Consider the following 27,651-nt stretch of genomic DNA (forward strand, 5'->3'; position numbering starts at 1 on the left):
GCCAGTGAATGCCTTGGCTCAAGTATTATTCTGTGACCTTTTCCTTCCTCTTCCTACATCATCATCATCATCATCATCATCATCATTATTATTATTATTGTTATTATTAGAGGCCCACTGCATGAAAATTCATGCACTAGAGGTGGGGGGGATCCCTCAGCCTGGCCTGCCCCATCTCACAGTCCAGAAGCTCTCAGGGATAGGAGGTGACCCAGCAATCAGGGGAAGGTGACACCCCCATTACACCTCTGCTGTTGCCACTGCCGGCAGTGCAGGCTTTGACCAACCTGGTTACCTGAGCCTCAGGTGGCCCTGGGCAGCTGGGAAGCTGCCATCAGAGGCTTGCCCACACCTCGGGCCAGTCCTTGGTGGCTTGGGGGTTGAAGGAACTGGGGGACTCTTGTTGGGCTGAGAGGACTAGGAACCTCTATCTGTGGCTGTGGGTTCTGCCATATTTGTGGGTGGGGCAGCCAATTAGCATAATCCCTCCTTATTGGCTATGAGCACTATCATCTTTGTGATGGTGTGAGGGTCAATTAGCATATTCTCTCTTCATTAGATAGGATTATTATTATTAATGCATTTTTCTATTTTTAACATGTTTTATTGATTTTAGAGAGAAAGGGAGGGAGAGGAAATACAGAGAAAAGAGAGAGAGAGAGAGAGAGAGAGAGATTGATCAGCTGCCTCTGGAATGCAATCTGACCAGGGTTTGAACCCAACAACCCGGGTATGTGCCCTGAGAGAGAATTGAACTGGCAACCCTTAGGTGTATGAACAATGCTGAACCACACCAACCAGGACTTACTATTTTATTACTGGCATAACTATAAAACTGGCACCACCAGTTATAAAGCAAATGAGAGAAGTAACAAACAGCATAGGGATTATAGTCAATAATACTGTAATAATTTTGTACAGTGTCAGAAGGGAACTTAATTTGTGGTGATCATTTCATAATGTATACAAATATTGGATCACTATGTTGTATACCTGAAATTAATATGATAATACAAGTCAATTATACTTCAATTTTTAAAAAAGTGTCACTCCAGGAAGCTGTAAGAGTTTATCTCTATATTTTAAGGGAGTTTAAGAAGCTGCCAAATCCTGAAATAAAATGATTGGCCACACTAAGTCTTCACTGACATAAAGGAAAACTTGGTCCTAGTTGCCAAACTAGAATCAAATTCTCCAAGGCCCTAGCTGCTTTGGCTTAGTGGATAGAGTGTAGGCCTACAGACTGAAGGGTCCTGAGTTTGATTCCTGTCCCAGGTTGTGGACTCGATCACCAATAAGGGACATGCAGGAGGCAGCCAATCAATAATTCTCTCTCATCACTGTTGTTTTTATCTCTCTCTCACTTCCTCTCTGAAAATAAATAAAAACATATTTTAAAAAATTATCCAAGGCTCTTGCTTGAAAATCACGAGCCTCACAAAATTAGAGCCCTCCTGACAATGGGAGGTTAATTTTCTACTTATGGACTACAAAAAAATTTGATTTTTTTTTAATTTTCATTGTACATACTTTCATATTCACTTACTGTTGCTACATGTTATTTAGAGCTCCAGAGAATTAAATCTTTATTAGAATACAATTTGTGTGTTTATGCATACTTCCATTTTGGGTTATTTTCTCAGTGTACATTTCCAGAGATTGAATTATTTTAAAAAATATTTTATTGATTTTTTTTTACAGAGAGGAAGGGATAAAGAGTTAGAAACATCAATGAGAAACATTGATCAGCTGCCTTCTGCAAACCTCTCTCTGGGGATGTGTCTGCAACCAAGGCACATGACCTTGACAGGAATCAAACCTGGGAACTTTCAGTCCACAGGCCTACACTCTATCCAATGAGCCAAACCGGTTAGGGAGAGATTGAATTATTTAATTGTGGCAGTGTGTACATTCTTAATTTCACTGCCAAATATCTACCATAAATGGTTAGCAATTCATTTTGTATTATTGTTTTCAAAGGCATCTTTTATTTTAAATTAAAATATTTTAAAAGGCTAAAACATTAATACAATTTTTATCTGACATAATCATAAAGCCTGCTCTAATTCCTGAGGTTTTAAAATGTCCCAAGCACAATATATTAATGTTTTATTCCACACTTCAGAAGTGTGTTCTTATAAAACTCAAGAAATAATTCATGTTTTCTGCTGTCAGAATCAACATTATAAAGTGAATTATCACTTAGTCATAAAGTCTGCAATAAAAGGAATAAACCCTAAATACCAGAGCTGAATGAGTCATGGGTGTAATGTAGACTAACTGAACCTTCTAGAAGATTTCTGTGGAAATCCACTGATAACTGTGATAAAGGAAAAAATACAGAATTCTCGTACTGCTATCTGTAATGGAACTTGATTTCAGGCACATTTATAGGAAAATAATACAAGATGAAGGGAAAATATTAAAACCAACACATTTTCACACTATACAAGTACCTAGCCCAAAAACATGAAAAAAATGATAATTACATAATAAAGTTAGAAAACTAAATATACAGTATTAGGAAGCAATTTGCTCTTGGTAAAGGGTTACTTCTCCTTAGATTATTTGTTTTCTTAAGAAGTAAAAATAAAATGTGTTTAGTGAACTACCTTATAAATATGACAAGTTAACTGGCCAAGTTTATTCCCTATATTTACTAACTTTTTAGTGGCACGTTAATATAGCAAAAGCCTTCCTGAAAGGTTGTCTGGATACTGATAATTTAAAATTAGAACCAAAACAATTCCACATTCTTTTAGCATGTATTCCATGATGGCTGCTGAAACTTTTGAATCAAATACTGAGCCTGGCCTTGCAGAAGTATGAGTGTTCATATGTGTCTTACTTCTAAGTAAAGGAGTAGGGAGCATGTAAGGGGCGTGAGAGGAACAAAAGGTGAGTCTCCTAGGTAACGCAGAAGGATTGGTGCCACTGATTCAGAGAAGCTGATAGCTGAGATGTAGACAAGAGCACCATTCAACAGCAAGGACATTCTTTTTGGGGCATGCAAGCTTTGGGCCTCAAAACACAGATATTCCTTGACTACTCCACCTAGCATTGCAGAGTACAAATGACCAATTTTAGAGGCCTTTTTTTTCTCCCTCCCCTTCTTTTGCCCTAATCATCAGGACGATGCAACTGATAGAAAGACACCAGCAGACAAAAGGTCTGGAAATGAGTTCCTTAGAGTAGGTAAAAAAAGATACTTTTGCGATCATGTAGAGGTAAAACATTTTCTGACAGAGAGCAGTCCTCCTGGCTGGGGGAAGCTGCACTAGTACAGAAGACACCCAGCTGTAAGTAGTAATTTTGCATCTTTTGAGGGGTAAACTGTGATTCTCATTTGATGGCAGGGTTTTTAAGCCATTTTGATTTCTTTGAACATGCTGAGCACTCTGGTTACCTGTCTGCTTGTCCACAGTCCATTCAGTGTTGCAAACAATTTCAGACTGTTTTTAAAGGACTACTATGAATTAGAGTGAATCATCTGCCTATTTTTTTTTCAGGTATATCAATGCTTGGGCTTCCAGACTGCCTGAATTCTATTCCTGCAGAAAGTATTCACTCCAGAGAGAAGCTATTGGGTTGTTGTTTTTTAAAAATCAGATTAAGTCTAGTCTTATACTCAAATGTAAAACCAGGGTCAGCCAGTCTTGAAAGTTGAATTTTTGAGGAAGAAAAGAAACTTCAGGTACCACTATGCAGAGATACGTTATTTCTCCTCTGTTTATAGATCTCTTGGCTCACTTGTGTGTATTTTGTGTGTGTTGTTTTTTCTTCTTTTTTTTTTTCAGTCACTTTTTTTTCCAATATATTTTATTGATTTTTTACAGAGAGGAAGGTAGAGGGATAGAGAGCTAGAAACATCGATGAGAGAGGAACATCAACTAGCTGCCTCCTGCACCCCCACTACTGGGGATGTGCCCGCAACCAATGTACATGACCTTGACTGGAATAGAACCTGGGACCTCTCAGTCCGCAGGCCAACGCTCCATCCACTGAGCCATACCGGTTTTGGCTTTTTCAGTCACTTTTTAATGATAAATTGAGACAGGCAGGTACCTTCGCTTTTGGATGTGGCCTTGCTCTTTAAGATCAGATTTTCTTCTCATTTAAGTTTTATGCTAAAAGGTATAAATGAGTCTCCAAGGTTACGCACAGAGCAGGTAAGCGTTTGAGAAAATTACCTAGCTATCAACAGGGGATACATTTTTTTGCTATTTATTCCACAATATATATGACAATAAGTGGCAGGCTTAAGATTTAGATTAAATGTCCTTCACCTCCACCAAAAAAAAAGTATACTATATAACTTGAAAGATGCAATGCAATAAGTATACTATAGAACTTGAAAGAGTCCATGTACTTTGCAAGTGTCTATCTTCCTGTGGTCTATGCTTTCACTGAAATATCACCTGGGTTATACTCTCTCTCTACGAAACCCTAATATGCAAATAGATCGAATGGTGGAACAACCCAACAACCGGTTGCTATGACGTGAGCTGACCATCAGGGGGCAAGCACAGAACATGGCAGGTGTGTCAGCAGGGGGTGGCAGAGTGCAAACATGGTGGGGATCTGTTTTAGTGGGATGGTGGAGCAGGTGAGGTGGGGTGCTGGTCACTGTCATCGGGACAAGTCTCTATTGGTTACTGAAAATTCTTTGCTCCTGTGTGCCATGGTCCCGCCCTGTGCTTGCACCTGCTGCTGGTTTCGGCTCCGCTCACACTGTGCCTGGTGCTGGAGCTGCTGCTCGCACCTGTTGCCAGTGCCTGGAGCTGGTCCTCATCACTTGGCACCATCAGCAGGTGCAAGTGGAGGTTGCCAGTCCCAATCACCCACCAGGGCTTCTCTGCCTCTCCCTGCTCCTGAGGGTTAACTGGGGTATGAATGGGGCTATAGCTGGCAGAAGGTACAAGAGGTGGCTGCCAGCTATAGCCCCTTTCATACTCTCTGCGGGTACTGGAGCTGCCGCTCACACCCACTGCCAGCACCTGGCGCCGGTCCTGATTGCTCTGTGTCATGAGTGCATGGGAGTGGAAGTTGCTGGCCCCAAAAGCCCCTGAGGGCTTTTCCAACTCCCCTGCTCCTGAGGAGTGATCAGGACAGCAGCTTCTGCTTGCATCCATTGACAGCGCCGGGCCTACTTGCACCTACTGATGACACAAAGTGCAAGCGCCTGCAGCGGGTGCAAACAAGGCCAGGGCTGTCAGCACATGGGAGTGGTGGCAGCAGGAGCAGGGCTGCTGGCAGACAGGGGATCGATCAGGGGCTGTGGTAGGAGGGCTGGGAGGGGCCATGGAGGATGGGCCAAGACCTGCCCCTGTGCCCACTGTAACCTCACAGCCCACAGTTCTTTTCAAAGTGCATGAATTTGTGCACTGGGCCCCTAGTATTAATATAAACAAGGGACAATATAAGGATATAAGAAGTACTAAAGCCTTTAGGATTTAGTTTTGGATAACGACCTTGCTTCTTCAATACTATCAATTCAATTTATTAAATAAACATTCCCAGAGTTGTATAGTATATACATGCCAATAGAGATATTTTACTTGTTCGGTTTAATCTATCTGTGTCAGGTAGTCTTCTATGAAATCTAAAAGTTAATATAAAAATAAAGACAGATTCTATTACTATTTTCATTTTAAATATATCAAGAATGAGAAATACAAGGATTAATTGACTCTCCCAATGTAACAGAACTAATAAAATAAGGAGTTGGGATTTGAACATAGTCAATTTGGTTCTAGGATACTTGTTTTGATCATTGAACAGTGGAAACTAAACATTACATACCGGTAGTTGTTGTGTTGTTTTTTCTGCCCTCAGGAAAATGATAATGTACAATATTTATGACAAAGATTAGGTATGAGAGAACTTCACTAATGAGAAATGCCTTAGTTTATCATTATATCTTGATACATCATTATTCATCATCTCTGTCCATTTCAGAATAATGGGCTCTTGTCAGATGTTATCCCAGACGGATATGACCAATCCTATTTTTTCAAGGTACGGTTTGAGAAGTGAATCTTCTGGGATTCAGGGCTGTCAGGACACCAACAGCAAGCTGACCAACACCGATTCTGCAAGAAATGTGGCTCCTGCCTCCCCACTATCTGGATCTGGGTGCATGTATCTGGCCCCTCCTCTCTCCTGTCAGGGATGCAGGTGAACAGGATTTGGGGCTGTCAGGGCACCAACAGAAAGCTGACCAAGGCTGATTCTGGGAGAAATGGGGCTCCCGCCTCCATGCTTTCAGAGTCTGGGGTGCAGGTGAACGGGATTTGGGACTGTCAGGGCACCAAGAGCAACCTGACCAACAGCCGATTCTGGGAAGAAGGGGGCTCCCATCTCCCTGCTGTCAGGGTCCAAGGCGCAGGTATCTGGCTCCCTCCTTCTTCCCATCAGGGTCACGGGTGTGGGTGAGTGAAATTCGGGGCTGTTAGAGCGCTGACAGCAAGGTCTAGGCCAGTGCTCATCATAGCTACCAGCTGGTGGTCTGGTCATTGGTCGTTCTGGTCATTACACTCTAATGGTCGCTGGGCTTTTATTCCATAGAATAAGTCAGCACCTTGCAGTACAAGGATTTTTCTAATATTTTAGAAATAATAATGATGAAATTAGCTGTGTAGCTTTATAAAACTTGCCTGACCTCTCTGAGTAAACTAAGATATTGGACTAGGTAACTACTATATAATGTTATTATATTTTACTAGAGGCCCAGTGCATGAAAATCGTGTACTCGAGAGGGGATCCCTCAGCCAAGCCTGTGCATCCTCGCAGTCTGGGAGCCCTTGGGGGATGTCTGACTGACGGACATTCTTAGCACTGCCTAGGAGGTGGGAGAGGCTCCCATCATCGCCACTGTGCTCACCAGCTGTCACCCGGCTTCTGGCTGAGCTGTGCTCTCTCTGTGGGAGCACACTGGTCACCAGGGAGCAGTTCCTGATTGAGCGTCTGCCCCCTAGTGGTCAGTGCACATCATAGTGACTGGTTGTTCTGCTTGTTCTGCTGTAATGGTCACTTGGGTTTTTATTATATAGATTTTTATCAATAACATTCTATGCAAATAACATCTATTTACATGTAAAAATTATAACTTCCTAAACAATTATTCTATTTAAAATATTCTTGGTAGTTCCTGATTGTACATAAATTATAAAGCTTGAGTGCATTTATACTCTGGGGAGTTTTGTGAATGAAGTAAGCCAAACCATGGAGTCACTCAAAAATTTCACAATATGATCTCACCAGGTTCAGTGCCAGGAAACAGAAGTGGACTAAAACAAAATCATAAAATTAAGCATTGTTTCTGAATTTATCTGACACTTATTTTCTTTATTATCATTCTTCTGATTGTAATATGATCTTATAAACAAGATGCCCTCTCAAGCTGATCCATAGGCTCCTGTTTCCTATACTCCCAGGTAATGCATTTGAAACAAAGTATAGGACTTAAGGAGTTTTGCTCACTCTCTCTATTTCAGTATCTCTCTTGCACTCTATTGACACATTCTATTCTCTCTAAGTAAAATACTTGTTTGTGTCTGCGGGCTGTGCATATATGCACGTATATTCTTTGGTTAATCTCTTACCGTCCCTCCCCTGTCAGTCTGTTCCATGTATCTATGACCCTATTTTGTTCCTTGGTAGAGGGGGGAAAATGGGTAACATTTGTAATATTGTCAACAATAAATAAATAATTTTCCAACTAAGGAAATAATACTTGTTTACCCCCTTCAGCCTTGCTATCTCAGACTGAGATGTATTGTATTTACAGTTGTTGTGATGATTATATGAGTAAAGTGATTGAAACAGTGTCTACCATATATGAGATATATAACTTAGAGTAAAAGAAGGAAAGACTACATCTAAATAGTGGCATACCTTTCCCTTAGAGTTCAGTGAACATTATTAGAGGTCTTGTCACTATATAATAAGTGATGGATTTCTTTTCTATCTTCTCTTCTGGATAGAGAGCTGGTGGAGAGCAAGTACAATACCTCATTCATCTCCATAAAATCAATGCTTAACATAAGTGCTTCAATGGAGTTCAGTGGTTTTCAAGTAACACATAAAACCCAGTTGAGCTATCTTAAATTTCATTCAGCCGAATTGTACGCCAATACATTTTGTGTAAAAAACCACTTACATTGAGAGAAGAATAATTATTGCTTCCAAAACTTTTCTTGCCACTTAATTCAATTTCATATCAAATTGGTTTTCTTTTGTAAGTAGGCCTGTGATATGTTGCTGTACTTGAGATACCGATTCATATTTAGGTTCTATAACATTGTGCTGGAAGCTAATTCCAGCATGCCATGAATGCAAGAAGTTTCATCAAAAGGTTGATGGACCCTTGATGCTTCAACAGGGCCTGTTGGATACATATTATTGCCTGTCGGAATATCTAAGGAGATTTCCCCACACCTAAAGATTTGCATATATTATTGCCTGTTACCAGATAGCTGAGGGCATTTTAATCTACATGTTATTGTCTCCTGCTGGCCAAACACCTGAACAGCCCAAGGCAGTTACCTGGAAACTGACAATGCCTCTGTATACTAAATCTTAGCCTTTAATATGTAAATCTACTTTGCTTTAGGGCAATTTGTGTTAATAAAGAGCAAGGGGTCCAGAAACTCAGTGAACTTGGTTCCTACAGTTGAGCTCCTCTGGCTTCCCCATGGATTACAAATTTATATTATATGTCTGAGTCTCTTTATTCATTTACACATAGGCTTTCTCCAGATTCCTGAACCCTTCTAGATGCTGGAGAAAGGCCCCTGAAATACTGCTGAATAGATTAAATCAGGAGTGGACAGTATTTCTATAAAGAGCCCGATAGTAACTATTTCAGGGTTTGTGGACCATGCAATTTCTGTTGCAACTGTTCAACTCAATGTTGCAGTGAGAAGTGAGCCTTAGACAATATAGAAATGAATGAGTATGACCGTTCCAATCACTTTACTTATAAAAATAGGCAGCAGATATGATTTGGTCCAGGAACCACTGTTTGCTGGCCTCTGGATTAAATCAATACCATTGTCCATATAAAAGTTGAGAATTCACTGGATGCAGTGTTAGGTCATTTGACTTATTTAGCTCTCATCGAACAAATGCTTTGTTCTCATTGGTCATATTTTTTTATATAAAATAAGGAATTTGAATTCCATCAAGTTTCTGAAAATGTTTTTTAAGATAGATTACTAAGAATGTTGTGATTAATACATTTCATTAATATGCTAATTTACCTTATAATTATCGAGGTAGAGATACAGTAAACAATATCTCCCAAACCTATTTGACAAGAAAAATAGTTCCAAGAACTATCTTATAGGACTAGTATACAAGGTAATATATTTTAGAGAACATGGAAAAATATGGACATTACTATCTCTGTAAGTTCTGAATTTTCACTTATAATTGACAAACAATTTTGTTTTCAGGATATAGTGATTCAATTATAAGAAATTAGAGGACCAGTGCACGACATTTGTGCACTGGAGGGGGGGGGCATCTCTCAGCCCAGCCTGCACCCTCTTACAGTCTGGGACCCTTTGGGAGATGTCTGACTGTTGGCTTAGGCCCAGGGAGAGTGGGCTAAGCCGGCAGTCAGACATCCCCAAGGGGTCTTTTAGTGTACTGCCAAGAAGTCAGGAGAGGCTCCTGACACCATTGCTGTGCTTGCCAGCCATGAGCCCGGCTTCTGGCTTAGCAGCAATACCTCTATGGGAGCGCACTGCCCACCAGGGGGCAGCTCCTGCATTGAGCACCTGCCCCCTGATAATCAGTGTATGTCATAGTGACTGGTCATTCTGTCATTTGGTCAATTTGCATATTAGCCTTTTATTATATAGGATGATGATGGCTACTGTCTCAATAGGGAAGATGAGACCTTTAAAAATTCCTGGACTCTTTCCACTGGGAGCTTCTTATAATTAATAGGTCTAATCTCACTTTCTTTCCTCAGAATCTGATCTGATTTCAACTATTTTGGCAAGGGATGGGGGAGTCTTAGCTATTAATTATAATTTACTATAATTTTTTTCCTTGTTATCTTTTCTGGAAGACACCATAATGATCTTCATATGCATTTTTCTCTTCAGTCTTTTAAACTGCATTTCCAAGTTTTACTTGAGTAAATGGGTTTCAAATTGAAGATTATACTCACAGTCTCCATTGTAGCCATCCTTGAACATGTGCTTAAGTTCTGGAAAATCTGATGCTGGCTCCTTATCTCTGGTCACTGAATGGAAACTGCTTGTCCTCCATCTCTTCTCTCTCCTGTGGTCTAAGGAGTAGACATGATTGTGGTGAATTATCACTGGTCATATTATGAGGATACTGTGGAACAATAAAACACAACGAGCTTGGATGTCTACCTGACCTTATGGAGCAAAGACTCTATCACCTTGGCAGTCCTAGCAGGTCATGCTTAACATGGAACAGAAATAAACTCCCTAACTATTCACACCACTGGCATTCGGTTTCTTTTGAAGTAATTAAATAAACATCCTTCATACTATGTTCATTGCAAAAAATGTCCAAATTTAGCTATTGCTGTTTTATACAATAGTTCGCTGTGCTGACTCTTGTCTACTAAGTCAGATCTGCCAATTAAACTGATGTAAAACCTTAACCCATACTTTCCCTTTAGACTGAAGTAGTTCAGATAACACTGAACTAGAGAAAAAGGTTTGAATTACCAATATGGAAACTGAAAGCATTGATTAGGTAGAAACAGAGACATTTTTTTTTTTCTGTAGAAACAGAGACATTATTCTTTTTCTGTGCTTTCTTAGATTGTAGTGCATATATTTTAGTATCTGCACATATTTTGGCAGAAACTGTTTCACTTTTACTAACCTCTTCAAATCATTTACTTCTAGGACTAACAAAGGAGTAATATATTTGCATAAACATGTGTGACTGTGTTTCTGTGTATGTGCATTTGACTGCATAGCAATTTTCTGAATTACCTACTATTTTCAATTATACACACTTCTGTGCCCTTGCATCAGTGTAGATAATCAAGTGTTGAGTTTAGTTAACAAACATGAATATCTGGGAGGCATTAATAACTCTTGCAAAATGCCTTACTAAGTATTATTTTTATGTTGCATGGAATTAAATAGAAATATTAGTGTACATGTTAAAGAAATATGAGGCAATTTGATTATGGCTCCCTGTAGATATAACTTTTTATATGAATAATAACAATAAAATCTTAGGTAAAACATTATAATTTTTATTGCAGTAAATAGTTTATCTGAAGGCTGTTACTTGAATTAATAAAATTCAAAAGCTGCATTTTATTGTAATGAAGATTCATTCACATAATTATTTGTCTGCATAAAACTTTAGATTCAATTAGGGCATAGGCAATTCAAGAGCTATCAGGAATAAACGTTTTTTTAAAAATATTAAAATTCTGATTATGTTTTGATTTTATCTTTTTGCATCCAATTTTATAAACTAATACATTATATGCATTTTGGAAATTGAACTGCTTTTCACTTTTAAAAAGTACCCTAAATGCCACATTAAAATATTTAAAAATCAACTCAGTTGTTAATACATACATTCATTTTGGAATATATGTATACATTATGGGTTGGGAAATGACATCACATCCTTCATCACCACATTTTTTATGTCCTCCTGTGGCGAACACCTGTGGCTTGCTGGCAATGTGTTTGCTTCTCAGGACTATTAAGCACTCTATATTTTTAGAGTGGATCAACTCAGAGTTATTTAACACAGGTGCTTCTATAATTATGATCTATTGGGACGTCTATGGTGCTCAATAGCTTTCAGGTTCCCACTTCTGTCTGGGTAATGAAATCTGTCCCTTATACAGTGCAGTTTTATTGAAGCATTGAGAGAAGGTTAAGCATAAGCCTGCTTAATTGACTCTTAATAAACTAAACAGATACTTCCTTTTACATATTTGACATTTTGTAATATACAGAATGTTTGTAAGTTGATTATATTCATGTGGTAAACCAAGTTATCTGAAAATTTTTAAAAATATGTCATGTTATATTTAAAGACTACGCCAATAGTATTCTAACATTTATAGAAATTCTGAGTGATTTTATGTACTATTGCTTGTACACAGCTATTGAATGCATTTATATATGTACCAGTCATATTTAATGTTTAAATTTTGAAAGATAAAAGATACTTTTATATCAGGTCATTTAAAATATAATATGTACATGTGTGGGTTAGTTTTAAGGCACCGTGTGTATAGAAACCAGTTATCCTCAGAAAATGAAATGATCAATCACAGTAAAGTTTCCTAATCTGATCTTAGCTATTTTGAAACTGTGTTTTAAAGCTATTAAAACTCTACCATGGTCCATACTGAATTTTAGATTCTTGCCAACAGAAATATTTAAATGTGCCACCATCAAAGGCAAATATCTTTCTCACTGAAACATGAATTTATAGGGAGCTTGTTTGTGTTTAATAGTACCCTAATCTCATCTTCACTTTCATAACCAGCACTACCTCACCCCATTTACTCTGGAATGGAATTGAAGGCGTTTGCTCAAAGTCATTGCCAACACTATTAATAAGAGTGAGGATTCCAGAACAGCAGCAGCATGAGCTGCCTCACTTGGATGCCTGTATTTGCTCCACGGTGGAGCTGCTGCTGGGGCTTTGGTGAGTGTTTCTGCAACAGTGACTCAGGTTCACTCAGTTTTGCGTCTGCTTTGCCTAAAGAAGTCACCTGATATGTAGGAAGCGCCTAATACTGATTGCCAAATACTTGTCTGGGTAAGTGGTAACAAGAAAGAATCCTCAGCCCCCTTCGTGAGACTTGCACAAATTCTGTCTTTACAACTGTTTCCAGAACATCAGTCATCCCACTGCTCTTGTTACTACTGACAGTTGTATTGGCAGACACAGATGAGAACACTATCCAGAGAAAAAATAACAATGGATATTACTGGGCAGATACATACCAGACAACTAAGTAGGAAACACCATAACAGCTTATACATATGATGGACAAATAACATAAAACAGGGGACTTAACTATAAAATTAATAGGTGGTCCTCTCATCTTCCTTTCACCCTTCCCTACTAAAAAAAATCCACAACCTTGATGAATAGTTAGTGTTTCAATAGTTTTTATAATGTAATAGCAGGTTGGAATTTTCCCCTGCATTCATGGGCTAACATAAGCCTAAAAAAAAAAAAAAAAAAAAATTTATTTTGAAAATAATTTATTATTATTATTACTAGTGGCCTAGTGCATGAAATTTGTGCATGGGGGAGGGATCCCTCAGCCTGACCTGCACCCTCTCCAACCTGGGACTCCTCGGGTGATGTCTGACTGCTGGTTTAGGCCCAACATCCCTCTCGCAAATCGGGACCACTGGTTCCTAATTGCTCACCTGCCTGTCTGCCTGATTGCCCTGAACCACTCTGCCTGCTGGCCTTCTAACCCCCAAATGCCACCCCTTGCTGGCCTGCTTGCCCCAACTGCCTCCCTTGCCAGCCTGATCACCCCGCCTACTGCTCTCCCCTCCTTGCCTGATCGTCCTTAACTGCCTCTGCCTCTGCCTCAGCCTCAGCCTCACTACCATGGCTTTGACCAGAAGGACATCCAGAAGTTCTCCCAGACTAATTAGCATATTACCCTTTTATTAGTATAGACTGTTGTTATTATTATTATTATTATTATTATTATTATTATGTATTTATTTCTGCCATTACTTTGGATGACATTTAACTTTATAAATGAAAGTTAGCTTAAATTTCTCCTCCCACTTAAAATTGTTTGTGTGAATGAACTAAAATTAAAAAATAAAAGGCAGATTCTCCCCTCAGCTTTATGTGGAACACAGTGAGCCCAGAGACCACATGGGAGAAGTAAAGATTACTCTCCTTATTCAAAGTGTCTGTTTAATTTCCTTCTGAAAATCCTCATCCTAAGTCTTTGTATATCAAAGTGTACTTCAGTGAAAACATATCTTTATAATTCTAAGTGATTGAAGGCAATAAATATATCTCCCAAAGGATTACATTTTGAGTCCTATCTTTACAAAATGAAATAAGTTGTTTTCTATTAACGAGACTTCAGTTAAGTAACTTCAGAGGAGGGGTAGTTATTAAAGAGTTTCAAGGAAAGCCTTTTCAAGAGAAAGCTGGAAAACATTGCTTCAAAAAAAGTTTTAAGAATTGTACTAGGACAAAAAAAAAAAACAGCATGAAGAATCAATACTCCAATACTGAAGTCTCTTCCTCAGAAATGTTAAGTCCAGATACACCTATGCTTCCCTATTCTCTCTACCTCACAGAGCACATCATTTGTTCATTTCAGATTAATGTAATTCTCAAGTATCACTGCAGACATTCAAATATTTTTCTGCCATTTTCTCTGCGTATAGTATATGGCTCCTGTGAGTCCTGAGGAACAACTGTGCATCTTCAAACTTCAAGTGTTCCTCATCTCTCCATTAAAGCCTATTCCATGCGAGACTCTTCCCTCTTCAATGTTCCTTTAATCCTCCATGTTGTGCTTCCAACTTAACACTCAGCAATGTTCTTGCTACTCTGCATTGGCTTTCCGATGCACTGGAAGCAACTTGAGGCCAGGTGTCGTATCTTCTTCATCTTTGTTTCTCAAGGACCACAAACATGTATTAGTAAATGTTTGAACACATGCTTAATGTTTTGCAATGTTCTTATCTTTTGGTTGTTTTTCATAGTTTGTCAACTTTAAAAAGTTGAACAATTTAGTGTGAGATTTTTTTCTACCACTGTTTTGTTTTTTGTTTTTAAGAAAACCTACAATGCGTATTTCTTAATGTCTACATGTAGATTAAGAGATTGTCTCATAAATTTGAAAATGCCCGTAATTTCTTCCTTTTATCTGCTTTCTCTGATAATTTTAATGTTTTATAAAAACATATGTATTAACATTGAAGTTGAAAACAAGAAATTCGTGTACATTTGACTGGCTTGAGTGAAGGCAGAGCTGTTCTATTTTCTTAATAAATCCCCATAATTTCTTCTGCTTCTCAAATGTTTTTTTTTTCTTCTTCTTCTTCTTCTTAAATTCCACTTCAGGACTTTTTAAATATTAGAAAACTCATAGAGGGACATGAACTCAAGTCATGTATTCAAGTATATTTAAGAATCTATGTGCTATCCACAAAACACACACTTGGTCCTTAATCAACAGAAACTGCCTATTCTGCAGAAAGAAGAGATTAAGGTTCAGATGTGAACTTTTCCATTTTCAGAGAGAGAAACTTATTTAAGTATCACAATTTATTATTCAATAAGAAAAACATTTCTCATAAGCACAATGTAGCATATACTTATATGTCCTGATTCACCCTGTTCAAAATCTGTTCCTCTTTTTAAATCAAAGCATAAATACTTAGTGCATCTCATTATCTAAATTATACCAACAATGCCAAATATTTGTCTGTAGACTACAGTGCACCAAGCATAGTTCACGTATTTTCAGGGCCCGGCTTTGTTTATTTACATCTCACTACAAATATGAGGTTAGCAATCCCTTTACAGGTCAGGGACTCAAGGTCTAGAAAAGGAAAATAAGGTGGGCGAGGTGATGCACCTAGTTAGTGATGGAGCTAACATTTAAACCCAGAGAGCCAGATTCAGATTCCCTGCTTTCAGTGAAATATCCCACTCCTCCCACACTATACAGATCATGTTGTTTGATACTGGGCCAACAATTTTACTAATGTTAGCTTGTGTTAATATTTAACATGAACATCAAACCAAATGCCTTCATACATATCATCGATGATAAACTCAATGGTGAACTGAGCAGATGGTTCAAAAAGGAAATTTGACTGAAAATCCTAGATTGGTATCTTCTTCTTGGCTAATTTAACTGCTGAAACAAATAAAGCAGCTTTTCTTATCTTCTTTTATAGAGACTATTGAGTGATTTATTGCTACACCAAGTTTTTTAGTGTGAAAAGTTTTCTAATATACTTGATGAATTGGGCCTAGGGAAAAAATATCTCCCCTATACTACCATTTTTTAATCAATTGAGTCTGATATAAGGTTCCGAGAGGAGTACCGTCTCCACTGGGACCACACATCTCTTGATCTAAGTAGTCTTTCTGGCTACCCTCATCAGTTCACTCTCAGGATGGATTAAGGGGTGATGGAACTTTTATCAGGAGATACACATGGACAGGGAGAGGCTAAACAGAAATTTATTTTTAAGCCAAAATGGTACCCATTGTTTTGCCTCAATGCTAGATTATGTATTTTCTTGAAATGAGAGAGGAAACTGTGTTATCTCAAAAATATAGTGTTAACTTAATTTTTTTTTGTTAATCCTCACCAAAGGATATTTTTCAATTGATTTTTTGGAGAACGTAGAAGGGAAGGGGAGAGACAGAGAGAAGCATCAATGTGGAAAACATGAGAGAGACACATTGACTGGTTGCTTCCCACACATGCTCCTCCTACCAGGGCCAGGGATCAAGCCTGCAATTGAGGCATGTACCCTTCAGTGACGTGTTCATCCTCTGCAATATGTATGTATACAGATACATACACATATGTATACATATCAATCACAAGTAAAGGTACTCAGTTCAACAAGATAAGGAAGCACTGTACTACCCCTTCTACTCACTGGGTAACTCTGTGATTTAGCCTCCTTCGTTCTTATTAGTTAATCAGCTCCATATATTATCCTTCTGTGCATCTTGAACACATTGGTATATATGCTCCGAACTCAGGAGCACATACTGTTCCTTGTACTTGGAGTGCTGGTCCCTCAAACATTCACATAGCTCATCCCTCCCTCTCATCAGATCTTTGTTCAAAAGTCGCTTTATCATAGAGGACTACTTTGTCAGTTTGATCAAAAAAATAGCAACTCAGTGGCATTATTTATTGTTCTTTCTGCTTCAGATATCCTCCAGTACCTATGGTCAGTCTACTCCATGGTATGTGTTGCTTTGAGCTTATTTAATTTTGGGGGGAGCCTATTTCTTCCCATGAAATATAAATTTCCTGAAAACATAGAGACTTAATTTACCTATACTCCTATGCTTTGCCATTGTTTTATATACTCAATCCTTTGCTTTTCTAGAGGCACAATGTAATGGGAGTGGAAAAGGAAACAGAGACAGAGAGTTTGGGGTGAACATTTTCCAAATATTTTACTTTTAGGGGGGGAAACAGATTTATATGTTGTATAAAGGTAGGTAAAAATCTACTACAAATGTGACTCAAAATATCACCTGAGTGAATGCACAATCAGCAAAACGTTTTAAGCACAGATTACAAGGACAGGTAAAGATGCTGATGGAGATATTTTAATGGTTCTATAGAAAAACAAGGTGACTTTGGTTTTATTAAAAGGAAATGTATTAACTTCTAGCATTTTAAAAATAGAGATAAATTACAGGATATGGAGGAAGAGTCTATTTAATTTCTTCATACTGAAAGACTTCTGAGAAATCAGTACTTTCTTAAAAGGATATTGAAAAGTAGAGTGTTAACTTTTGCAAAGAATATGTGAGAAAGATAATAGGGAGAAGGGTATAATTCTGGATCTAAAATGAAGAACTAGGAAGTCAGATATCAAAGATAGTTCAAACTTTAAAGCAAGAAATCTATGGATTACTTTAACAGGCTTAAACTATATGCGTTAATGAGAATACTCTATGTTGTCTTGGGAGGATTGTGCCTGATATTCATTATACATGCCAGTATCATGAATTGATAACCTTATTTATTCATGGATATCTGGAAGATCCTTCAAAAACATAAACCAATGGTAGAGTTCATAAAAAAAGAAAAGAAATGAAATGAAAGAAGGGAAGGAGGGGGAAAGAGCAGAGGCCAACCCATTTAAAGTGCTCTATAGCTTTTAGCCTGGAAAACTATTACCCATTCTTTTCTTTTAATTAATTTCTTTATTGATTAAGGTATCACATATTTGTCCTCAACCCCCCATTCCAACCCCCACACCTCCACTCATGCCCCCACCCCCTATTGTCCTTGACCACTGGTTAGGCTCATATGTGTGCACAGAAGTCCTTTGGTTGATCTCTCCCTTTTATCCCCACCCTTACTTTGAGGTCAAACAGTCTGACCCATGGCTCCTTATCTCTGGGTCTGTTCTTGTTCATCAGTCTATGTTGTTCACCATTTCCCCTAGATGAGTGAAATCATGTCCTACTGAAAATATACTTATATTACCCATTCTTTTGACAAAGTTAGAATATGTCCACCTCAGAAATTTTCCATTACTAAAGTATTGTTTATCTTTGCTCATCTGCTCTATCACAGTATTTTTTCAAATTACTGTATTACACAAATTATTTTACAAAAATGTTAGTTACATAAGGTTGGGTAAATGTAGGTAAGAACTCTGTGCCAAGGTGTGCTTGAGTAAAGCAAGTAGACTGCAAGAACTTGTAAATAAAAAAGGCCTCCAACTTGAGAACACTTAATGAGATTGCAGTGAAGAGCACTGTGCCATTGTGGCATTCTTTTATGTTAATAAAGCTAAAATAATCAGAACCTGAATGTTTTTTTCTATGTGAGTATATATAAAACTATAATACTTGTGCCCAACCCTGTATGGATTTAGCCCACATCAAATATTAAGAAATGGAAAATTAGACTTTTTATGAACTGAAAGTATATGGATTTATGATAAAATTAACTGAGTTTCTGCTTTACTTGCTTTATGAGACAGTTCAGAATGTTGCTCAAATAACAACATAGCAATGTGATTGAAAAATATTTATAGAATGGAAAATAAGTTAGATGGCATAACAATGAGATAAATATGTTAAAAATGAAATAAATCTAAGTATCAAATGCATATGATATACTGTTTTGTTTATACAATTTGGTTATGTACTCATAAAACATTTATGTACCAAAATATAAAATAAAAATACTGTTTGTAAGCCCACAGATAACTAATCTATTATTATTATTATTATTATTATTATTATTATTATTACTACTAGAGGCCCAATGTACAGCCTTGGCCTCATCCAGAGGTCGTTCAGCTGTCCGGTGTAATTAGCACATTATGCTTTTATTATTATAGATTTTAGCCTTAAGTAACCCTCATAACATGGAAAAATTGTAAGTATCTTATAATATTTACACAAAATGTTCAAGCAAGTTGTAATAGCTGCTATTACAGTGTTAAAAGGTAGCTTAATCAGTTAATACCTTAAATATGTTCCTTTGCAAATAGCACTATTAACATAGCCAAGCTCATTAACAAATGATTTCTACCTATACAAAACGTTGTTCAATTGCTGTGTACTGCTGATAAAGTATGATATTAATATGGCTTCAAAATATGTACATTTCTTACATGAGACCTATGTATTTAGCTGGGAAGATTCTAAAATCATTGCAAGACATTTGGTCCTGACCAAAATGTCCACAGAAACATTTGGTCAATGGGAAAGGTCCTCATATTTGGTCCTGTCCAAAACATCCATACTTAACAACATCCCTGGGTTCAAATAGCCATAGCTTTTATTTATAGTTTTGGTTTACAGGATTAATACATAAAAATACTATCATTTTTTATTGGTTGTTTTTTTAATAATATCCCTTTTATCTTGTTAGCCCAGATGGTGATGGCTCATGGGGATAGTAGATGGGTCTTGGTTTGAATCCTGGGGAAGAAAGGGAGTTCTTTAACTGTGGATCAAATGTCTCCATGGACATTTTTTAAAATATTTTTTTATCGATTTCAGAGAAAAAGGGAGAGGGAGAGAGAGATAGAAACATCAATAATAAGAGAGAAGCATTGATCAGCTGCCTCCTGTACAACCGGACTGAAGATGGAGCCCACAACCTGGGCGTGTGCCCTTGACAGGAATCAAACCCAGGACCCTTCAGTCTGCTGGCCAATATGCTAGCAACTGAGCAAAACCAACTGGGGCTCTCCAGGAACATTTTGAACAGGACCAAATATCAAGTATTTCTTGGCATAGACCAAATACGGTATTTCCCTAGATGTTTTTGGCAGGGTCAAATGTCACTAAAATTGGTGGGTATGTAATGTAAGCGAAAACATAGCTGAAAATCCAGATAACTGTGTTTTCTTGAACACCATTTCAGTGTCGCCATGGTTGAATTTATACATCTAAAGCTAAGTACTCATGTGATTTTGTAAAACAAGTGGAGCAAATATAAAAGAAATGAAAAACAAAACCATCTGAAAGCAACAGTGTATAAGCTTCAACTTATCAGATTGCTTAAATAAAACTGCATCCTACCATAGACAATATCTCCAAATTCATAAGTTGAAGAGAAGACTTAATTTTAGACAATCATTATTAAAGAGAAAAATTATTTTCCTTCCAGATCTCAGCTGAAGGGGCACTTAGATCCTACTTCAAATGTGTACCATAGGTCTCCAAGAGAAATCTAGCAGGTGACCTTGTGGAAATTGCTGTTCTTCCCTGTAACATGAAGCTTTTAACACTTAAACAGTAACATGTTTAAATGTGAAGGAGTATTCATAAAAAAGAGTTTGTTAAATTTTCTTATTTATCCTTAGAAACAGAATTCTCTGTGTGTGTGTGTGTGTGTTGGTAATGTTTGCCCTTAGCTTTGGGCAAGACACAGGTTTTGGATCATAAATCCAAAAGAAATAGAGGAAATAAAAGTAAAGGCATACACACCTTGTCAAAGAACATAGCTCATTATTTTGACAATGTCGAGTAGAAAACTAAATTAGCTCATCTAAGAAAAGTTTTACATGTTCTTATGTAACCTGGAGGTTGAACAACTCTTTTTGATGCATCCAAGTGCAAATGAATTTATTTTTGTCACCTATTGCCCTTTTAAAATATACTTAGTGAGGCCTCTTCTGCTCACTTGGAAAAAATGTGTTCTAGGGAGACTTTACATTTTTACTATTTTCGACACAATTCGGTAATTAGAATGTTTAGCTTAAGATATTAATTAGGTCTCTTGAACTTTGATTTAATAGCATATTTTTTACCACTTACATTAATACCAGCTTGTTTAAGGCTGGAAGCTCTTAGGATTAAAATGATGGGTATAGTTGGCTTTTTTATTTATTTATCTAAACTCTCATAAACTGTTTCTCCCACCCTCTTTTCTAGATGTTCTTTTTAAGGTAAGGATGGTTCTTACTTTAACAATTATTCAAACCATGGATCTGATATATTTTGGAAAAGTTTCCTCCTGATGTTCCCTGATTGCAATTTCTTTCATGCTTTTCTCTTAACTTTTATTCTAGGTGGTTTTTACTGTTGTTTTATCACTTCCCTGAGCTTTGAATACATGCACTTTCTGCTTCTTGCTGCTGCATTCCCTCCAGGGCTCCAGGTGGCACTATTGGACAAAAGTCAGAACAGTTTTCTCCACATAGTTCACATTGGCTAGGAGAGAACCCTGCATATCCAGGGAATATATAGATAGGTTGACCCCAAAGTAGCATCATTCTCCAAAGAGTCATTTTTTTTTGCAAGAGCTCCAAGATAGGAGTCAGATCCTAGTCTGTTCTACCTCCCAAATGAAGGCATCACATATTAAGTTCTCCTTAGATCCATGTCATAGTCTGCACCCCACAAAAATGCTTGAGTAGTGGGAAGAAAAAGGAAAGGAAAAGATATATAATTTTTATTAAAAATGGTATTTCTTGCAATAGCTTCTCCCTGAAAATTTTCTCTCCTTTCTTTCTATCATCTCTTACATACTTAAGGTGAGAGGGTCCACAACATGAAGATACATTTACATTTTTTTAAAATTTGCAATGCATATTCTACAAATGCTGGTTCAACTTGGAATTTCAAATCTATTGTACATTAGAGTCATATACAAAATCTCAAACTTAACAAGCTATTAGATATAGATATAGATATAGATATAGATATAGATATAGATATAGATATAGAAATAGATATTTAAAATCCTCACCCAATAATATTTTTCCATTGATTTTTAGAGAGAGTAGTGATGGGAGAGTGAGGGACAGAGAGAGAAACATCGATGTGAGAGAGATACCTTGATTGGTTGCCTCACACAAGGGTCCAACCAGGGATGAGAATCGAGCATGAAACCAGCATATATTCCCTTGACCATAACTGGGACCCTTCTGTTCGGGGGCTGACTCTCTATCCACTGAGACAAACCAGCTAGGGAAACAAGCTGTTATACTTTAAAAATCTCAATTGTATGATAGTGAGATGACATGGCTTCCAAAGGCACCTTGGATATTCAGATGCAATTCTTAGAAGCATTTGAGCATGAAACTCCAGGAGATAAAAGCAAGTATGAAAGAGTCAGTCATAGAGCACAAAAGACAACTCGTTCCTGATAGTTAGGATCCTGGGTTACATATTTCATTGAAAGAGAGCAAATCTACAGGTATAAAATAGATTCCTGAAAGATATGCTCATCTATTTCATTTTTACATTCATTCATAAAAGTAAATATAAATATCTTTTATGTAACAAGCTGTGAGCTGCAACACTGTTAAAGAATACTGAACACTACTCATATTTTCAGAATTAGTTATAATACTTTCTTTCATGAGAAGCTCATATAATATTTCCAAAGCTTTCCTATAAAAAAAAAAGTGAAATTGTAAAATGTGCAAATTGGCATCATAAACATGCTTGCCTTTTTACTTCCTACTTAATATTATGGATTTAATTTCATTTTTGTAAATTACAATTGTGATTTGTGATGTGCATTTTTAATTCAATTAGTTATGATTCCCTTGGGTTTTTCTGATGAGAATTCAAGTAAACAGAAATACACAACTCTTGGAACTACATGAACTTCTTAATCTATAATAATAAAAGTGTAATATGCTAATTAGACCAGACAGCCAAATGACCTTTAGTATGCTAATTAGACCAGACAGCAGTGGGGCTGAGGCAAAGGCAGTTAGGGGCAATCAGGCAGGCAGATGAGTGGTTAGGGACAATCAGACAGGAAGGCAGAGAGGTTAGGGGTGATCAGGCAGGCAGGCAGGTGAGAAGTTAGGAGCCAGCATTCCTGGATTGCAAGAGGATGCTGGCTGGACTGAGAACCCACTCTATCCCCTGCTTCCATGATTTTTTTTGCAGCGGGCCTCTAGTATTAATACAAACATATAAATAGTTACTCATATTACTGAATCTGTCTATACTCTTACAGCCTTTTGTATGTGTGTGTTTAGGGTTAGTTGGGAGTCAAAGAATAGCTTGTTATTTCAGTTTTCATGTTCTTCTGTCTGGTCACATAATTTTTACATCAGATCATTGTCTCTCATTAGTACCACATGAATTTATGTGTGTTTTGTTTTTTAATCTTTATTGTTGAAAGTATTATGTATGTCCCCCTTTTTACCCCATTGACCCCTTCTAGCTGGCCCCCATCTCCCATCCCCATCCCAGGCCTTCACTTCACTATTGTCTATGTCCATGGATTATACATATATGCATACAAATTCTTTGGAATTTAAATTAATATATAAAAAACAAATTAGTTTACATTGGAAAATCCCAATTACCAAAATTATGATATTTTCTAGTGAATTTCTTCTGCTCCACTTCTTTTATTCAGGGTATTTGAAAGTAAAGTCACTAATAGGAGAACTGTTCTAACAATGATGGATACCTAAGCTAGGTTTGAGCAATCTAATTTCTCGCCCTAAGAATGCATGACTAGAATGTGCTTCTTATAGATTGGTCATGGAATGAAAGGCATAAAGCCATGAGAACTATGTACTGGTAACTTTTATCAACCATGAATCTAGATAATCAGAAGAGTAGTCTGGAGAAAACAAAGACTAGAACAGCAGAAGAGAAAGATAAGAAATAAAAGACAGAAATGTAATTCTAAGTGCTCTTAATCACCTGGCTCTAATCCCTTCCTTAGTGCCCCTTGTCTTTGTGTTCTATGAGATGCTACTATGCACTCTCTCTCTCTCTCTCTCTCTCTCTCTCTCTCTCTCTCTCTATATATATATATATATATATATATATATATATATATATATATATATATTCTTTTTCTGTCTTGCCTTTACTTTCTTGTATTTACTATGTTATTTTCAACCTAAGAGGGCAAGCTAATTATAATCTAAGCTTTGATTAAAGCTTAGAAAAAAAAAATTATCTATGGCAACATGCTTACCAGATCTACAGTGTGACTCTGAGTAAGTTCCTTAAACTGTCTTATAGCAAATGCAAACAATAGTATTCCTACCTTTTGTGGCATTTATAGTAAACGTTATATGTGTTGACTCTTGCTTGTACCATCCTCATTTTGTAAAAATTTTAAATTTGTTTGTCAGTTCCATATAACATGCCACTTGTTAATGCAGCAGTAAGCAATAGACTCCATGTGATGTTACCGGTTTCTTTTCCCATGGGAGTCAGCTAACAGTGCTTTTTTAAGGCGGGGGAGCGGGATAAAGGAGAACGTGTTAAGTAATTACTCATAAATCAGTGTTTTACCTGACAGATACAAATTTAGTTTTTAAAAGTAAATCTTTTAAAAAATTGCCACGTTTTAGGTTGCTGTTTCTAATATCTACCCCCTTGTCATTCAAATAACCCTCAATAGTTAGAAGGTTGAAAAGTAACAATTTTAAAATAGGTCACAGTTCCTCTCCCTGGTTTTATGTTCAACCCCACCTGCTGCTTTAATATAAAAAGACATTGACAATGAAAATAGTTCACTATTAATGAAACATGGAGTCAAGGTCACAGTAAGTTCTTGTCCACAATGAAGTACTTCCTTTAGATCCAGAGCCTTCCCTTGAAGAACTGGTGTGTTCAGCTTTAAATTATAAACTAAATTGGTCTTGTGTCAGAATGTAGGCCAGGTGGCCAGAAAGATAACATGACAACTTTAGGAAGGAATTTCCCATTCCTTCATAACTTATGAACTAATTCTTTCATTCCTTCTCAAATGCTGGCAAGCAAACAGGAATGTTCTTCTGAGAGCATAGGAGGAAAAAAGAACCCTCCAGCACATTACGGCAAACTCATGAGTGAATATAGCCATACATTTCTAAAACCAGTCCAAAATGTTGCCCCTTATTCTGTTTTGAAAATATATAGTTTAACTATATATTTACATGTATATTTTTCCCCTGAATGAGCAATGTGAATAAAGAATCTAGGGATCCTACCTCTAAGCTGCTCAAATTATGATGTTTGTCATAATTGGAGTAAAATTTAAAATTACTCAGAATAATATTGAAGTATATAAAATAGATTTATGTTATATATTAAGCTAATCTTTTCTTTCTCCAAAGGAAGTTGCTTGGGGATTTATGAAATTGGCATCAATTGCTGTATGCAGTCCTGTCTGTAGAATTGTCACACTTGTAATATGTCTCTGAAAGGGGCTCATGCAGTGTTCCTCCTCTATAAAATATGTTGCCCGAAAATGAAGTATGTCTATGGCCATAGATGTTCAATTTGCACCCAGGCTGCTTGGACTATGGATCTGCAAGGAGGGGATTCCCCAGACGCTGTTATAAAAATTACCATAAATGTAGAGGCTTAAAACCAGACACATTTCGTATCTTAGAATTATGTAGGACTAGTCTACACAGGTTTCACCAAGCTAACACAAGGGGTTGGCAGGGCTGTGTTCTTGCCTGAAAGTTCCGGGGGAGAATTCATTTCCTTGTCATTTTCAGCTTTCAGAGTCGAACCTCAAGTCCTGACTCAAGGGCCCCTTTCTCTAAAGTCAAAAGGAGGATTCATGTGAATCCTCCTCACATGAATCTGACTTCCTCTTCTACATTGCTCTTCCTCGTTTAAGTGGTAACATTGGGCCCACCCACGTAATCTAGAATAATCTCAAATTAAGGTCAGTTGTTTGGCAAATTTAATTCCACTTGCAACTTTAGTTGCCTTTTGTCATGTAACAGATCATATTCACAAGTTCCTGGGATTAGGAAGTGGATATCTTGGGGTGAGAACATGCATTATTCTGTCTCTTGAAGGGACCATGTTTACTTTCTGTGTTGTTTAGGTGGTGCTATTCAATGCTGATTTTCATAGAAAGAATAATCAATTTAATAACTAAATATCACCTTTTGATAAAAAGTTACACTAATTGAATCATTACTTGTTATTTATTAAGAGGCTGAGTACTGTCAATGAAATGATAGTCATTATTGGAAAAACTTTCATTTTGAAGTGGAATGAGTAGCAAGCTTTGGATGCGATTTACTCCATTTATTGAAAAACAAAGTAATGAATGTTATATGCAGCATTCGTGATTCCTTTGATAAACTCAGTTTGGCAGTCTTCTAAACAACCAAGCAGATGTTAAATATGGCCCCATGATAAAACCAATGGGAGTTGTTTAAAGACATGCAACTAAGGTAAGTTAAAGGGGAAGTAGGAAAACTAAACACGATGCTGAATCAGTCAAACAAAATAAATCAGTTGCTAATTTTAGGTTGAAAATATTTCTTATCTTCTTTAAATACCTTAACAAAGCATATGCCTACCTAAGAAATAGATGAACTCAACACTTCAGTTTTAGAATTTCCATTTTTGAGAATCACTTCAATTTAGATATTATTTTGCTAGAGATATATAAAAGGTAAGCATTTCTAGTAACATTGTATAGCAACATTTTAGGTCTTCTGCTCATTATAAGCTAATTAGGAGCATTTACTATGTATGAGAAATAAAGATTTTACACACTTTAATTCATGTAGTCTTCAAAGAATTAACATTATGAAGTCAATATAATCTCCATTTTATAGATTTAGACACTGAAGCACAGAACGATTAAATAACTTATTTAGGAATGCAATACAAATTAAATCTGGCATTTCTAACCCACATACCCTAGCTCCACAACCTGAATTATTAAACGGGACTCTCCTGCCTTCTAATGTGGGTCACATGCAAATCTTTTCCCTCTTATATGTAAGGTGGCTTACAGTTCCTGCTGTTGAGTTTTGAGCAGCTATTTTTCAGATATATATCATATAGATAAGCTATGCTATCCTGTATAATAAAAACATAATATGCTAAGTGTCCAACCATTCATTAGACCATTTGTTCAACCATTCACCAGTTGCTATGACCTGGACTGACCATCAGGGGGCAGACACTCCAACATGTAGGTTAGTTTGCTGCTGGGGTTCGCAGATCGGGACTGGGTGAGATGGGGCATACATACCCTGGAACCCTCCTGGGGTCCCTCTCCAGCCAGCCAGGCCCCATAGGTCCCAATTGGGACTAGATGAGATGGCCCCAATCAGCCCCAATCGTTGGCCAGGCTGAGGGATCCACCAGTGCATGAATTCGTCCACCAGGCCTCTAGTATTACATATGACATATAAGATATCCTACCTAATAAAAGAGTAATATGCAGATTAACCATCACTTGCTACACCCACCAGCCATGCCCACCAGCCACGCCCAGCAGCCAATCAAAGCGATTTGCAAATTAACCCCAACCAAGATTTCTGTGGCTACAGAGAGCAGGAGGGAGGCTTGGGTTTCCCAGGCAATGGAGGAAGCCAAGCTTTCCACCTGCCCTTGCCAGCTAAGCCTTCACTCAAGGCTACAAAGTTTCAATTATAGAAGGTAAACAAATTCAAACAGAAATGGAGGCAGCCACAGAGCAAGCAG

General features: G+C 37.3%; 1 long non-coding RNA gene across 1 annotated transcript in view; it reads left to right on the forward strand.

Annotated features, from left to right (window-relative positions):
* LOC311621527 overlaps positions 1 to 27,651 on the forward strand; it is a 1,687,340-nt gene that overhangs the window by 1,044,520 nt on the left and 615,169 nt on the right. The window lies entirely within an intron of this gene.

This window comes from Pipistrellus hanaki (assembly GCF_964339955.1).
Source record: "Pipistrellus hanaki genome assembly, chromosome: 4".
Taxonomy (NCBI): Eukaryota; Metazoa; Chordata; class Mammalia; order Chiroptera; family Vespertilionidae; genus Pipistrellus; species Pipistrellus hanaki.